Source organism: Microcebus murinus, chromosome 12, assembly GCF_040939455.1.
Source record: "Microcebus murinus isolate Inina chromosome 12, M.murinus_Inina_mat1.0, whole genome shotgun sequence".
Lineage (NCBI taxonomy): Eukaryota > Metazoa > Chordata > Mammalia > Primates > Cheirogaleidae > Microcebus > Microcebus murinus.
In genome coordinates this window covers 19310003-19326616 of record NC_134115.1, presented here as the reverse complement: position 1 = coordinate 19326616, position 16614 = coordinate 19310003, and positions in this window count along the sequence as shown.

Genomic DNA, 16614 nt, shown 5'->3' with positions numbered 1-16614 from the left:
AGTCTGAGAAGGGGTTTCTTTGTGGCTCCTTGTGACTCTGCTGGTCCATCTGGGCTGTGGAAGACATGAGAGGAGAGGGGTCTTTGGAAGTCGATGGCTGGAGTGATCTAGCACATCTCATTCAGACTATGGGACCATTAAAGACAAGGAAGGAGGCATGAAGTGTCTCCTCCTCCTTCCGGTCCACCTTGGGTATTTCAGGCCACAATGTTCTTTGATGTCTAAGAATTTTCATTGTTTATAGTCTCTGATCTCTGATCACAACCAAGATCCAGTGAGTGAAAGAAAAAGAATCTCACCCATTCCTAAGTGCAGACAAGACACTGGAAAAGAATGTGTATGCATCATCAAGAGTAGAAAACACAATTTCAACAGTCTGTAACCGGTGAGTTAAGCAAGCCACACTTACAACATAAACAAAACACAGCCTGATAGTCTTTCATTCCACATACCCTGAAGCTTGATTCGGTGGGATTAATTTTCTTCTGCCCTGGGATGTCAACACTGGCAGATCATAACACTTTAGCTATTCTAAGGTCACTTTGGTTGCAAACACAATCTCAATTCATTACTTAGAATGTCATGGTAAAGATGTTAATCAAAACTTTGAATGTGACAGCATTTGATCAATTCCATTTCTTCACCGCCGACATGCTTCGGGCGTGGTCCTCTGGTTGATTCTTTCCTGACCTCCTCTCCCTGCCCACCCATCCTTTCCCCCTTCCTGTTCCTTGCCAGGGTCAAAGGTGGGAGGAGGAGAGATAAGGGAACATTATGGTTTTCACGAAGTTGGGTAGCTTTATTATCTTGGCCTAAAGCTGCTGTCACTAGTTAGGTTGCAAGTGATTTGAACAGACTTTCTCCATGCGTGCTTTCTTGGGCTCTGTAAGGTACCTGCTGACCTCCTCATGCAGCTTCCTTTACCTATATGGTGGATTTATCTCTGTTTCAGGTGGCCATTTGCAGTTCCTTCCCAAGCCTGTAGATATGCAGTGATACCGTTCCTGAGGTCCAGGTACCTTCTGCTGAGGTCTTCTCCCTCTTATGCATAATCTTGGCCAGGACTCAAGCTAAGATGAACTGGGTCCCACTCTAGCACGACTCACACCAGCCCACAGGGTCCTTTGACTGACAAACCCTGGGTGTGCAGGCTCGCCCTACCAGAGAGCGCGTTTCTGGCACCATCGCTGAAAGAATGAGGCAGCTCTTTGCTCCCTGGACAGCTCTGTGCGCCCCAGTAGAAGGCAGACCTCAGACAATGCTTCATTGTCTGAGGCTTTCTCAGTCATCAGTCAGAAACCAGTCCTCTACCGACTGCAGGAAACATATTTTGAAATGTTCTGAGGGGTTTTTGAAACCCTCTTCACCAGCTTCTCATCCTATACCCTTGGAGATAGAAGGTGATACCTCCATCATTCTCCCACAAAAGGGACAATGAGGGTTCACAGTATAGCAACACCTTGCAAACAAACAAAAAAACCTTTGCCAATTTTCTTTTTCCACCCTCTCTCGTCTCCTTTTATAATTATGGTGTGTCTAGAAGTTTCAAGATTTGTAGGACAAGGTTTTCAGGCCATGTTCTTTGTCCATTTGAATATGGAAGTGAAGGTCTTGCCTTATTTTCACTTTGATATATATTTCTTGTTTTATCCCAGTCAAAGCTGAGGCTGAAACAATTCAGTTCTAGCATGCTGCTGTATATATATTACCCAAAATAGCTCTGATTAGATGGTTATGTGCCTGTAATCTGGCCTGCCCAGGAATATTAGGCAAGCCATTTGGGCTTGCTAACTTCAGAAGCCACAGAAGAATAAGTCGCTGGTGACCAGTTTTTTTTAGTAAGAGCCTGAGGGAATGCCAATATTTCTATCCAATTCCTGGAGGTAGAGGTGGGGAGGGTAATGGACACATAGAAGGAGTTTTTGCTCATTGTTGTGAGAGGAAGAATAAAAAAACCAGAGGGCTTTCCCCCACCCCTAGTGTTTCAATGTACAGGATGAGGTAGGAAGGGAGAAATGCATATTCATAGGCATTTAGGGGGAAATCACTAGATTTCTTCTCTAATCAATAAGCTCACAAGTTCCACTGTAGCATATTTTCCCTTATGGGCTATATTGGCTATCTGTTAATATAATAAGGCTACATTGCAAATAACTGTAGTGGCATATAATAAGCAATGTCTGTTACTTGTGATTCAGGGGGTTGGTTGGGGATCAACCAGATGGCTCTGCTGATCTGGCTGGGCTCTCTCACTTGGATGAAGGTGAGGTGGCTGTTGGCTGATCAGGCTGATCTCAGCTGGAGCGACAGGACATCTGGCTCTGCTCCATGTATATCTTCTGCTGTAACAGACTAGCTCAGGCAGATAGAGGCACAGACGTGAGTAGAAACATGCAAGAACTTTTGAGGTCCAGGCGTGGAACAGACACATCTCATTTCCACCTGGATGTCCTTTTATTTTTTATTTGCTAAATCTGGTAACCCTACACTTCCAATTACTGGTCAGAAGAAGTCATGTGGCTGAACTCAGAGTAAAGTTGAGCAAGATCACCCTAGTCACCATAAAAGGCTGTGCAAAGTTACATGGCAAAGGGCAAGGATCTAATCTACCACATGAACTGTTTTGTGAGCTTCTGTTTTCGGGCTAAGGACCATCACATTCGTAGGGATCTTCCTCATGTCTTTACTTGCATCACTAGTGGCAGACATTGGCTTTATTTTGAGGACCAGGGTTATTGCACACAGGATGTGTTGAGAGCCATGCAGAGAAGCTAAGTGATCACAGTCCCTTGTTAAAGTGACTTCTGCTCTCATAGCAGCTTTGCAATACAGAGGATTCAAATTCCTATTTTGACTACATGACACATGTATTTACCTCTTGGCCCCTCATGGTTTTGAAGAGTCAAAGCTGTAAATGTCAATTCTGAGAATATCAGAGTACTATGGTGTCCAATCACATGTGAGTGGAAGAGAGAGACACAACATGAGTTGGAAGAAGGAGGCCGAGACCCAAGTGGGGTTAGAGACCTGGGAAGACAGACAGGAGGAATGGCAGGAAGAAGGTGGCAAACAGAATGTGGTTCCTGGTTTCCAAGCCTGCTTAGTCATCTGACTCACCTGGCAATATTCTGAATTCCTAAGTTCCCAGTGAGGACTGGGGAACTCCTGGTCCATATTGACACAGAGATATTAATAGCAATCCCGTCCCTTAGCTGGTTCCCTTACAGGTTTGGATACCTGTTAGCATGAGTGGTATAGCTCCCCATGATGGAATGAAGGTGGATGGGAAAACTTTCCTTTGTGCAAGTTAATTGTACATAAATATTAATTAATGTCTTATTTTATCAACTATATTTTAATTTTATAGACAAAATTTAGATATAATGAATAAAAACATTGTATTTGACTCATCATATATTCTCTTATTTACATTCCTGAGTTGCAAATCTCCCCACAGATATCAAACCACTTCTATATTACCATAGAATATTTGGAATTTGGATTCTGCTTTTGTTAAATGAAGTAACCTTAAAAATTGTTGATATATAAATATTTGTTTCATGAAAAGAATAAGACTTGAGGATTGAAAGAATAGAGGGCAGCTATTAGCGTGACTTAATTTTTACTGCTTTTGAAGTAGCAAATATTCATGGACTTGAGGGTGAATTGTTTTATTTCTCTGAAAAAATATAGTTTACAATGAATGAGGGCTGATGATGTATTTTTTGGACAAGTACTTTTAAGAAGACTATTTCTAAATGCAAAATGCCAAGCAAAATCCTGAGAAGACTATCTGGATATTTCTTTAGTAAATTCATTGCCCTCCACTACGCCCTTTTCATTCACTCTGTGCAACTTAGAAATCTTTTCTTTATCTATTTAGGATTTTGTTTTTTTGAATTGAAATACTTAATGGAGAAACCACTTTCTTTGTTTTAAACTCTTACTTAGTACTGTAAAATGCATATTTAAGAGTTATATTCTGTGCAGCTTAGATTGATGGCCCTAAACACTTAAAGTCAACAGTGTATCAAGTCTAATATGGTTTATAGAACAGAGAGAATATTTAGTGAAAGTACTAAAATTTTACAAGCTTTGGCAACAAAGGGTAAAGATCTATATTCACTTAGAAACTAGTGTGAGAAAACAATACGTTGTAACTTCATAGTTTATCCTTTGAGTTGATTCTCATCAATTACCCTGTATGATGTAGGCAGGTGAGGTTTTCCTATTCCCATGTTAATGATGAGAAAAGGGTCAATGAATTTTCCAGTACCACCCTGCTGGTATAGTGAAGAACTAGGATAGGAACCTCGGTTTTCTGGATTCAAGTCTTGATTTTTGCATTACAGCATTGTGATTTTCAAGACAGAATTGATTAGTTAGGCCTGGATGTACAAAGACGAATGAGACATTATTTTACTCTTAACCTTCATGAGGTCAAGGTTGGCTAATGGGTACAAACATGCAGTTAGATAGAAGGAATAAGTTCTAGTGTCAGCTAGCACAGTAGGGTGGCTAGAGTTAAAATAATTTGTTGTATATTTCAAAAGAGCCAGGAGAGAAGATTTGAAATGTTGCCAAATAAATGATCAATGTTTGAGGTGATGGATATACTAAATACCCTGCTTTGATCATTACACATTGTATGTACTATCATAATCTCACATGTGCCCCATAAATATGTACGATTGTTATGTATCAGTAAAAAAGATGAATGAGACACCTTCCTTGTTTTCAAGGGCTGGTCAAGGGGCTCATTTGGGAGATAGGAAAGCCAAGAAACATTGGCAATACAATTTGGTAAGAGTAATCATTAATATAAGAGCTATAGAATGAGACACTAAGGGAAGGAGGACATAATTCTATGAGGAGGAGGAGGACTGGGAGGGGGAAGGAGTTCAGGCTCTTGTGTTTAGGAGGAGTTTTGGTCCATAGCAATATTTCTCTTCCACAAGCCTTGTACATAAAAAAAAATAAGGCAGTTTTCTTTCTATGGTCACAAGACTGAGTGATTGAGCAATTAAGTCGATGGTGCTGAATACAGCAACTCTAGCTAAGCAAGACAGTGTGTGGTAGCTGGGTGCAGTGGCTCATGCCTATAATCCCTGCACTTTGGGAGGCTAACATGAGACGATCACTTGAGGACTGGAGTTTGAGACCAGCCTGGGGAAAATATTAAGACCCTGTTTCAACAAAAAATAAAAAAAATTAGCTGGGCATGGTGGCTCATACCTGTAGTCCCAGCTACTTGGGAGGCTGAGGGAGGGAGGATCACATCAACTCAGGAGTTTGAGGTCATAGTAAGCTATGATCAGGTCACTGAACTCCAGCCTGGGTGACAGAGCAAGACCCTGTCTCAAAAAGAAAAAAAAAGTCTGTGGCAATTGAAGAATTCTTGGTTTGAGAGTAATGGCATTCCCAAGGAAAAGCAGCAGGGTTAAGTCCTGTAGTAAAAGATGTTTCCAGACCTTTGATCCCACCTGGAGTTTCAGAAAGTCATTTTGACAGATGGTGTTTTCCAAAGGCAATCTCTTTTGCCTCCCATACTCTTCTACCATGTGACCTTTTACTCTTTCAAGAGTTGATTCTAATTCTCTCCACTTTGGGTGGGCTTGTGAGTGTTTCAACCAACAGTGTGTAGAAGGGAACTGTGTGATTTCCACGGCTGGTCATGAAAGGTGAGGCAGCTTCTGTATTGTTTCTAGAACACTCTTGCTTTATTAATTCAGAATGCTTTCTATAAAAATGAAATTGATACTGTCAAGGATAAGCTAATCCATTTATGCATCCCATCTAGCTATATAACTTAGCTATCCATTCATTCTCTCTTTCTCTCTCTCTCCCCATGTGAGAAAAAGAGTCTCTATCGCAATTAGTCTATTTTACAATTTGTTGTTTTACTGTTGGAGTAAAATTATGGATGTCTGAAAATTTTTGGACAAAGGATCAGAATGAAAGTTGAAGTTGAAAATGGATATATTTGTTTATTTAGAAGACAAAAGAGAAAGGAAAAGGCTGGTGACAAAAAAAAGGGGAAATATTGTACCCTGTCCTAAAATAGTCTAATGTTTACTCTTCTACAACTTCTTGTTTTTAGAAGGTTTTCTCTATCTCTTTGGCTTCTTCTACTTAATTTTTTTTTTTTCTGGTGGCCCATTTTTGCTCTGACTAGCCCTTATTTTTTAGTGGTTTCAATGGTTACTTTGGCAGGAGAGAATCCTACCACTGAACCACCCATGCGATTCCTATGGTTACTTTGAAGGCCCTCTTTCCTTTCCTTTTTGTTCCCATAATTCCCCTCCTTCCTCTTTCTCTGCACTTTCCAACGGTAAGCTTATCCTCCTTCTTTGGCTCAGTTTCTATTTATTGTACACAGTCACTAACTCTGCAAACATTTATTGAATGCTCTGTGTGCCAGGCATTCTTCTAAGAGCTGGGGATACAGTGATAGCTTAAATGATTTAGTGGTTTTATGCTTGTGAATTTTATTTTCAACTGGCAGTAATCACCACAGAAATTCAAATATTATTGCATACATTTACATTCACGCAAAATTTGTGTGCTGAAGATGATGGGTGTTTAGGAAAGTGTGAGCAACTGGTTTGTGGCCTGAGCCTGCAGACGTTTCCTACCTCCCTTAACTTGGAAGGAGTAGCTGTTCTTGGTATTAGGCGAGCACGATTGATGAGAAAATAATTTTCCCTTCTGACGCATATTACTCTGGGTAGGATGCAATCGGGAAGTCCTCTATGATGACAGCTATTAATGGCAGAAAACCTGCTTGAGGCAGATGCCAAGAGAAAAGAACCAGGAAGTATCGTCTTACTCTGGTTGGTCTACTTGGCTCTCACCCACACATTGCTGATTAAACTGGATCACAGTGAGCCAGGTTCCTGGACTTTGGATTATCTTGATTGACTTCTTTCTTGGACTAGAGTTATTTGGTAATGTTAATAGAGACTTTCCAGAGGAATAACTAGGAAAAAGATCATAAAACCATTCATGCAGTTGAAAGCAGACATCTTTGGTGTTATTTATATTGGGTAGAGACTATGCTTTATTTTGGGTTATATACAAGGACATTCTTGGCCTCCAGCAAATTCTAACCATAATATAATTTGTAAAATTACTTGGTTTGGAAAGATGTGGAAAAGCACATTTTAAATGGTCATGTAGCTTTTATTTCCAATCCACTGAAAAGTTTAAAAATCAACAGCATAAAGCCACACTCCATCAGTGTGGTTATTTATTTATTTATCTATTTTGACTATGTGACTTTTCCTCTTGGAAAAAAATCCATCTAAACCAAAAATAAAAACCAATATATTCTCGTAGACTGTTTGCTTGTAGACTTTCTGGGGGTTTTATACTTTTATTATCATGCTCTTTAGGACTCCTTTTCCTTTTGAATTCAAGGTTCCCAAGAGCTTTGTTCTGAAACTACCTTCCATGAAAGCAACTGGTGTTCTGTTACACTCATAAAGAACATTTAACTTTATGAAGCTTAGCATCCTCTTCTTACATCCATGTTCTCCACTGTTCTAGAATGCCAGTTATTGTTAAGTATCTCAACTGTGTAACTGTGTTTCTTTAGGTGTCCTTTAGTATTAAAACCTACAGGCCAATTACTCAGTCAGACCCAACCCTGGTGATGGGTTTTGGTATAGGAAGTTAATTTTTATTTCATTTTTTTGTTTGTTTTGTTTTGCTCGGTCAAGAAGTTGGAAACACAAATGCATCTGTGATAAGGATGGGATAGAAAAATAGGAGAAATTAATACTGTGGAGTGCTGATGGCAATATCTGAACTTATCTAATTTCCCTGAAGCATAACTGCCGAGTGTAGCAGAGTAGAGAGAGGGGGAGCAAACACTTATTGAAATACCTACCATGTAGCAGTCTTGGTGCTAAGATTTTCCTAATCTTTCTCATTTAAATCTCAAGACAAAAATAGATAGTAATTCCTATCCCTAACTTACAGATGAGAAAACTAAAGTTCAAAGATGTGAAGCAATTTGTGCCAAATCACACAGCTAGCAAATGGCAGAGCCAGGATTTGAACCCAAATTCCTTGTAAAAGCTTTGCTTTTTTCTGGTATACTAACTTTGGGGTCAGACACCAACATCCCAAGTTTGGTACAGCACTGTGGCATGCTGGGTAATTTGAACCGAAGGAGACGGAAGACCTCAGAAGCATTATCAGAAGCAAGGTTCTCTTCCCACTCCTCTTTCTCTTCTGAAGTGAGTCATAGAAATCAGAATTCCTCTTCCCGAAGGTGATTTATAGAAACTAGAACCCCTTTTCCTAAAAGCCATAAAACCTGGAAAGGTCATGCCCTTTCTTCTCCCTTCTCCCCTGAAAGCCTGTGTCCCAGAGGACTTTGCCCCATACCTGGGAAGCTACACAGAGAGCTGAGCAGAATCTGAACAGACAGGCCTTGCTGGGTTTCTTTCCTCTCTCTGTTGGCATTAGATCATACCGTTCTGTCCAATCACATTTCTATATGGCTGTCCATTCATTTTGAACCAAAGCATAAAAATAGACAGTTTTCCCTGTGCCTTTGAGTCTTCACTTCTAAAATCTCCCTTGTCACATAAAACTTTGATTAAATAAATTTCTCATGCTTTTTTCTTGTTAACCTGACTTTTATTATAGGAGTGTCGGTTATGGCCAATATGATGCATAAGGAAAGGGAATCCCACCTTTCTGCCCCTACATTATAAATATCATACTTTAGATGGTATCCATTGACTATTTTATTTCACCATGTCTCAAGCATGAGTGGGTTAAAGCATCCCCACAGTTGCTTCAAATGTGACGATTGACTTCCGTAAGTAAAAATAACCAGAGAAAATGCTTTTGCGGAAAATGGAGAAAACAAGTTAAGGTCTTCAAATGTCAGCCCAAGAAACAGTCTTTACATTCGGATTTAGAGTCCCTATCTGCACTATAAAATAATCACCTTAAAACCCAGGTCTTCTATTCTATTACAACCAAAACAAAAACAAGGGGCGGGGGGGGGGGGGGGGAGGTGAGTGAGGGAGTTTTCCTGTGTGTTGAAAGGAAGGGATGAGATAAAGGATTGTGATGCACCTTGCCCGTGCGGTTTGCCCGTTGCCTTATGCCGATTGGCTTGTGAATGCTTTTCCTCCAAGTCCTAGTGATTAATAGAAGCATCCTACCTGGTGCTTTAGACATGTGAAGATTCTTCTTATTGTTGCTGTTAAGCAGTTCTTAAAAGAAAGAAAGAAGGAAAGAAACTTAATTCAAAGTTTAGTTTCAGTATGCTTGAATTTTAATCTCACATTTCTTAGCTGAGGCACATTTTTTTTCTCTTGGATCCGAAAGCACTCCTGGCTGCTATCGATAGTAAGAAATACCGTCCTGAGACAGATGTCTGTTTCCTCTGCCAGGCTGGTGTGGAAGCCGACCCATGTCTCCTCCCCCATCTGCACAGCGGGGGGGGGGCGGGGGGGGGAGCAGAAAAGGAGGTATCAAGCATTCCACCCAAAACATTTTTTCTCACCCTAATGCTCTTGCCACGTCCAATGTTTTTTAAAATAGCAGTAAAATGGCTCTGGAAGGAGATGACGTCAGCCTGAGGTAGGTCCCTCCAGACTGCAAACTTGTGAGTCATGCCCATACTGAGAGCGGGACAAGCTTTGAACCAGGTCAGACCTGGATTTGAATCTCAGTTCTAATAGCTTATTAAGCAGCTTTGTCTTTGGGTAGTTACGGAACAGCGTAAGACCTTTCCCTGAGATCTTGGAATTTCAATTAAAGCTTGTAAATTGAAGACAGTGGGTGGTGAATGCACATACTTTGCAAGGAGAGGTGCTAGACGTTTCCATGAAGACTTTATTAGGAAGAGGTCAAACTAGTCTTTTCACAGTTCTCCCCGGTTGCCCAGCTCCATTCTAAGAGAAAGTTGGATGGTAAAGGAGAGAAAAGGAGGATTCTTTGAAGGGTATGAACAGGGTTAGAAAATGCCAGAATGTTTCTCCCATATTCCTTTCTTGAGCTCGATCTCTGGAAAACCATTCTTGGAGACACAGGCCATCCGACAGGAAGCAAAATCAACATTTCACAATCCCGCTGCGCGCTTGGTGACCTAGAGCAGAGCTCAGCAAACTTTTTCTGAGTCAAGAGCCCACTAGTAAATATTTTAGGTATCGCCGGCCATAGGTGCTTGTCACAACTATTCAGCTGTGCTGTTGTAGAGCAACACAGACAGTACGTGAGTATGGCTGCCGTCCAATACAATTTTATCTTCAAAAACAGACTGGTCAGATTTGGCCTGTGGGCTGTAGTTTGCTGACCCCTGACTTTCAGATTTTACCCTTTAAATAAAAAGTAAATCTTTGGGTTGGATCACAAGTGAATTCCTGGAAGAATGTCTGATGGGAATATGGGAAAATAAAGTCTAGAGTATTCCATGATGGCCTTGTCAGGAAAAAATTGTGAAAGTCTGAAATGAGCAGAAAAGATAACGGGGTCTTTTTAGTGGAAAGCTAGACATTGTCCATTATCTAGAACACTCTCCATGGTTATAAGATTCTCTGGAGTCTGCATATTTCATTTTCTTTGGGTTACTTTATAATTCTAAAAATTGCACAAAACTGATAGCAAGGCAAATTATTCCTGTCCATAGAGATGCAAGTGAATTTTGTCTAACAGAGATGCAATTGGTTCCTCCCACTTCTCCTCCTAAGAAGCCAGTTTTATATCTATTAAGCAAATTCTTTTTTTTTTTTTTTGAGGCTCTCACTCTGTTGCCCAGGTTAGAGTGCCGTGGTGACAGCCTAGCTCACAGCAACCTCAAATTCCTGGGCTGAAGCAATCCTTCTGCCTCAGCCTCCCGAGTAGCTGGGACTACAGACATGCAGCACCATGCCCAGCTAATTTTTTCTATATATTTTCAGTTGGCCAATTAATTTCTTTCTATTTTTAGTAGAGAAGGGGTCTCGCTCTTGCTCAGGCTGGTCTCGAACTCCTGAGTTCAAACAATCCGCCCGCCTCAGCCTCCCAAGCAGTTGGTACTAAAGGCATGTGCCACCATGCCTGGCTAATTTTTTCTGTATATTTTTAGTTGTCCAGCTAATTTCTTTCTATTTTTTTTAGTAGAGATGGATTCTCACTCTCGCTCAGGCTGGTCTTGAACTCCTGACCTTGAGAGATCCTTTCGCCTTGGCCTCCCAGAGTGCTAGGATTACAGGCGTGAGCCACTATGCCTGGCCTTAAAAATAATCTCGATGCATGTTCACTTTATGTTTGCATGAGAATCACCATTTTATCCTTGTAAAAGCAATTATTCTTTAACAGCCACGAAAGGAGACACAGGGCATTAGAGAAAGTGGTTTGGGCAACTCCTGTGCATCACTTTGAAATTTCCTTGGCCACCTACCTCTCACCGCAGCCACTGCTGTTGTTTTCTGCAGGTACAGTGAGACAGGCCTGGCCTCAGGCCCATGTGTGTAGCCTTCCCTTCCTGGCAGAGGGTTCCTCTGATACAGCGACCCTGAACTCTTTTATACTCAACTTGGAATTGTGGGGAGTTAACACCAGCGGGGCCACACTTGGTCAACCAGGGATGGGAGATGAAAGATAAATGCTTTCTACTTTCCTCTGCTCACTCCCTCCACCCCATGAACCCTGGCTTAGAGATGCATTTCATAAAGGTCCACTGTCCATCATGACACGATGAGCACCCCTGTCCTTCACTGGGGCCAACTTCGTAGAGCATGCCTGTCTTGGCTGTGTTTTATCCCCCTCACTTGCTCTCTTGCTTCCCGGATTATAACTCCAATGAACTACCTGCATGCAAGCCTCTGTCTCAGGCCCTACTTTTAGGGAACCCAGGGTAAGACATGGAGAGGCCTGCACTTGAATTGTTGGCTGGGACAAACATTCTCAATGTTTCCTGGAGGCCAAGTTGACCCTGAGCGGGACAGCCAGGAGTGGGAACTCTATTGGAAAACTCGTCTTGGAGGAATATTTGCTGAGATGATATGGGATTCCAGCAAACAGAAGGCAAGAAGTGAGGTGGAATAAAGGAAGTCAGCTTGACATTGTATCCCTCACCCTGGGGAAATGATGCAATGGAGAGGTCTCTGAGGAGGAGGAGCTAGGAAATTTATAGTGAATCTCACAGAAGAGCCAGAATTCAAATGGCTGCTTTGCAAGAGCTATGAGACATATATAAAAGCACTATAAAAAGCATCAGCTAGGAAAAGAAACTTTCATGCCTTTATTGCTTATTCCCCTTAGTGCTCTGAACGATGGAGGAAACAGAGCACCAAAATGAGTTGGGGTGGGGTTGATTTTAGGGTAGGAAGAGGAGAGACCACCCCACCTCCACTCTTGATGCACAGTCTGAAAAATTATGGGTTCAGATTAGAGTTGCAGGAGGGGAGAAGCTGTTAATTGGTTGAGAGATTAAAGTTTTGATTTGGACTGGATTGGACTTTTCAACATCTAAAAATGAAACTCTTTTTTTTTTTTTGAGACAGAGTCTTGCTTTGTTGCCCAGGCTAGAGTGAGTGCTGTGGCGTCAGCCTAGCTCACAGCAACCTCAAACTCCTGGGCTCAAGCAATCCTCCTGCCTCAGCCTCCAGAGTAACTGGAACTACAGGCATGAGCCACCATGTCCAGCTAATTTTTTTTTGGTATATATATTTTTAGTTGGTCAATTAATTTCTTTCTATTTTTGGTAGAGACAGGGTCTCGTTCAGGCTGGCTTCGAACTCCTGACCTTGAGCGATCTGCCCGCCTCGGCCTCCCAGAGTACTAGGATTACAGGCATGAGCCACCACGCCAGGCCGAAAATAAAACTCTTTTTAGTGCCTAAAAACAACTGGAAAGTTGTAGAATCTGCACAGGTAATATGAAAGGAAAGGGAAGCAAAAGCTGACAGTATTTAAGGGGTCTTTCCTGAGTTTGTCGTATTCAATAAACCAGTTACAGCAGTTACTAACTTCTCTGGTTTTATTTTTCTTGTCTTTAAGATGGGGATACTAAACTTACAGTTTATTTATAAGGATTCAATGAAATGCTTGGTGAGGTGTATGTTGACTGACCAAAAGAGAGAATGGAGGTGCAGATTTGCTCCTGTGAGGGCTGTTTTTAACTTCATGGCCAACCCATTGGACAGATATTTTTACTCCTTGAGTGATCTCAACTCAGATTAATGATCATTATCGAATGTGGCCACCTCCCAACCTTCCAGACACTCCTACTTTAAATACTGTCCTAATCGTGAGTGTCTTTTCCTCAGCTAAGTCAAGTAGATATGCAGGATATTTTTGACTGTGGTTTGGATGACACTGTTTTAATTTCTATTTTATATCCATCAGAGTAGCCCAACACTCTCCCCAGAATCTTTTCCTGATGCCCCACTACGTGATCTCGCCTTTGTTACCTAAGAACATCAAGGATATTTCTACGAAGCTTAGCAACACTGTTAGCAAGGAGGATGGGGCTGAGATGCACAGTTTTTTTGTTCTCAAATGCTTCACCCTGAACAATTGAATCCCAAGAGCTTGTATGTAAATTTCTGCTTAATGTCATAAGATGTTATTTGTCACTCAATCAAAATAAAGATGTCATTTTTAGGATGAATTTATAAAATTGCCAGAACTTAATTTTTTCCGAGGGAAGCGGAAGACGCCTCCCTCTTTGCTCCACAGTGCTTCTGAGTTAGGCTTTGTTCTTGTGTGTTTATATTGCTGAGAAATAGGTGTAAACAAAGAATTCTGTCTGGGGACTATGGCCAAATGTGACTTAACAACAACGTTTCCCCAAAACTCAGCTATCAATAGGAGCACGTCTTTCCCCACTTCCACTTCGGCCATTATCTCTTCCACCCGAATATATTGTGTAAAATCTCTCCCCAAAGGATTATAGTCACATTTGGGGAATCATTAAAAAATTTTTCTTCTGTGATACTGGTGATTATACCAATTTCCTATAAAACATGTACAGAGGAACTATGCACATCCTGTCTTTAATTCCATGAATATGCAGTCTCATTAACACCAGCCACAGCACTTCTCCCACCAGGCTTCATCCAGATATGTGCCTGTTCCCTCTGATGCAGAGAGGAAGTCCGGGAAGTGACACGTCTATTTGGGTGACGGTGTGAGGACATATTTAATGGCAAATAAATATGGCCCTTAGCAAAACGCCTGAGTCACAAAAATTTGACGCAGGTTCATTTTGGTTATTACTGTAGCATTCTTTTCTCTATCCTGAACCCAACCCCACTTATGTCTGCCCCAGGCTGCTCATGGTGCCTCGCTGTCCGTAGGTCCTATTAAAAGTGGACTATGCTTGGCCACACCGTAGTATTAATATATTCTTTGTTAGAAATAGCTAATAATTAGGTCAGGCGTGGTGGTGGCTCAGATCTATAATCCTAGCACTCTGGGAAGTCGAGGCAGGAGGATTGCTTGAGGCCAGGAGTTTGAGACCAGCCTGAGCAAGAGTGAGACCCCATTTCTAAAAAAAAAAAAAAATACAAAAATTAGCTGGGCATGGTGGTGTTCCCCTGTAGTCCCAGCTACTTAGTAGCCTAAGGCAGGAGGATCGCTTGAGCCCAGAAGTTTGAAGTTGCAGTGAGTTATGATGATGCCACTGTACTCCAGCCTGGGCAACAGAACAAGACTCTGTCTGAAAAAAACAAAACAAAACAAAACAAAACTAATAATTAGAATATATTTTAATGTTATTGTTAAACAGGTAATTATTTTTCATATGCTCCCTTCTCTTTCTTTATATTATTTTCAAAGTATAGCAAATACATGCTTTCTGTAAAATATTAAATTGCTACAGAAGGGGATGCAGTAGAAATTGAACATCCCCTTGTATCTCCTCTTCCACTTCTCAATCACACATTCTCTTTCCCAGAAGTAATCACTTTTAAGAATTGGTGTCAGTGGCCTATACTTCCTTTTTGGCTATTGTTTCTGACTTTCTCCTTTCAATTAATTTAATATTTATTAGCATGCCTACTAGAAACTAGATGCACACATGTAGAAAGATTCCTCTTGAATGCATATGTTTATGTGCATGGTGGAACAGGTTTGGGTAAACAGCTATGCCCTGTGTGGATTCTGGCTTCTTTTGAAAGCTTTCAATTAATTATAACAGGCCAGTGTTTCCGCTAACTCAAAGCTAACTATCACACAGATTGGCTTTACAGATCATGACACTGGGTATCAGACTTTAAGAAAGATTATTTTAAAGAGTTTCCTTGTATTCGCTGCTAGAAGAAAGACCCAACTGGGAGAATAAGAATAAGATAAAGAATCTAAACTGACACCAAAATGAAAGCCTGTGTGCTGTGGGAAGCATTCAAATAATTTTTTAATGAACTGATTCCTTTGACTTATTTTAAGATCTATATGTAGGGGGAAATAAATGCATGACAGGAACAGAATAGATGGGAAAAAATTAAACAATATTCTGCCCCATTAGTTATGACTGACAAGGAAAAGATAATACCCAAATCGTAAATGGAGTTTGTTAGCAGACGGAGATAATGATAATGAGGCTTTTACAAATATATCAGGGAAGAAGTAGATAAAAGTTTTTTTAAAAAGTTCAGTAATCAGTAGAGATGGGCATAACATGAATGCCTCTAAAATGGCTGAGATGCTGGTGTTTAAATTCTGTCATTACAAAAAGAAAGAAAGAAGGGAAGTTTAAATCACTAATGGATAATGAAGAAAATTGCAAACATAGCTATTAAAAATGCAGATTAGTGATTGTCCCGTACTTGGAAAATTTGAACTTAGATATATCAGCACATCTGGTTGACATGCCTCCTCTTGGGTAATACGAGAATTAGCTAATGTGTTTACCAAACCACTTATGATGCATAATTTTTATAAGATAATTGTGCTGATTTAACATGAACTAAATATCTGAATGCATTGCACTCTGGAGCTGCCAATTTTCAAGGAAGGAAAACAGAGAAACTGAAATAACAAATATCTGAGGCACATGCTCTAAGGTTTCATTCTTCAGATTGAACCCTTCCCACTTTACCTCAGAAGGCCAACCCATAGTCAAAAAAGGTTATGTATGCATAATCCCTTATCTGATGAATTTAAGCTAAGAAAATGTAGGCACAGTCTACATCTCAGTTCCTCCTCATCTTTATTTACAAAAAAAGAGGTGTTTCTTTATTAAATTCAGGGAAATAATATGGTAGATTGTCTAGCCTCCAAAGCATATCTCCACAGAAAGATCTATTGAGATAATGAGAGAAAAACAGTAGAGATTCTATTTATCTCTTCATATTCTAATTCTATTAATATATTTTTAAACATGAGAAATAAATTAAGCTTACTAATATTATCCTTGTTTTGGAGTGTTCCACAAAAGAGGAGATGTTCGTAGAGGGTTGACCATTTGCTTGCTTTTAGCATCTTGCAACCTTTTATAATCAACCTTTTAAGTGGTTTTCTAGAAAGTATTACCCTGTTTGCCTCTCAACCCTCACATGGTAAGTGGGCTAGAAAGAATCTTTCAAAGATACTGCGGATAAAATATATTAATAGCAATGATTTAAGCACAGGCAATGGCAGAGCTAGCATTTTTACTCACCCC